Below are 1088 nucleotides of genomic sequence, written 5' to 3'. Positions count from 1 at the left end.
GGCTACGTGCCTTACATAATGTCCAAACATATCAAGCCCGTATCAAACGAGCTTTCAACAAAAGGGTTAGGCCAAGAAACATCAAAGAAGAAGACTTAGTACTCAAATCGGTTAGAGCTCTTTTACCTCTCGACCCAAGGGGAAAATTCAAACCTAATTGGGCCGGACCATACCTAGTCAAATCCATACTCCCAGGGGGTGCGGTTAGAATCACAGACCTAGATGGGAATGAGTTTTCAAACCCCACAAACCTTGACCAATTGAAGCGGTACTATGCCTAGAATAGGACAAAAACGCGCCTCGCGTAAACCCATGTGTCGCTCTTGTGGCACTAAATAAACGGCCCTTGCAAGTGAAATAAGCTAAAAGTCACCGTGCTCTTGCATTTTGACAAGTTTGTCATCCTCATATCATCAAACAAACTAAATTCGCACCTTCAGAGTAAGCAAAAGCTCATGCTTGTTTTCTATGTTCATTACAAGCTCTTGCTTCGAACAATTATTCTTTTACATTTACTTGAACTACGCGCAAGGGTTTGATTTCGCTTTTTAAGTGAATACGTAGGCAATCCTTCACGGGATTCAACCCATTATATCTAAAATGTAAATAGAAGGACATCTGCATTGCATTTGAAATTCGACAAGAATAATAAATAGAAAACACCAGCGGTTTCATAACCACTTAACCTTTTTATTTCATTCAATTTCTAATAATAATAATACGACAAATAATAAAAATAGAATGGGCTAGGATTCTAAAAATCCCTCCTTTTTTATTACAACAATAATAATAATAATCAAATAATAAATAAAGACTCGGGCTATTCCTCCATCTTCCCCTTGCCCTTGTCATTCTTGTCATATTTCTTGTCACGACCTCGAGCCGGACGCTCTTGCACCACTTCAGACCTTATCACCAACGGTCTTTCTCGAGGCCTGACTCTCCCATTCTTGCCAACCACCATTTCCGCAACAGGAGTAGTCTTTGATTTCTTCGAAGGATGAATGACCTGAAATCCAGCTTCTTCTTCTCCCTCTGTCAGATGCTTCTCCTTCTCTTTCTCTCCCTCGCGCACCTTGTAATCAACC

The sequence above is a fragment of the Silene latifolia genome, chromosome 11, assembly GCF_048544455.1.
Source record: "Silene latifolia isolate original U9 population chromosome 11, ASM4854445v1, whole genome shotgun sequence".
Lineage (NCBI taxonomy): Eukaryota > Viridiplantae > Streptophyta > Magnoliopsida > Caryophyllales > Caryophyllaceae > Silene > Silene latifolia.
Note: the sequence above shows the minus strand (reverse complement) of the source record.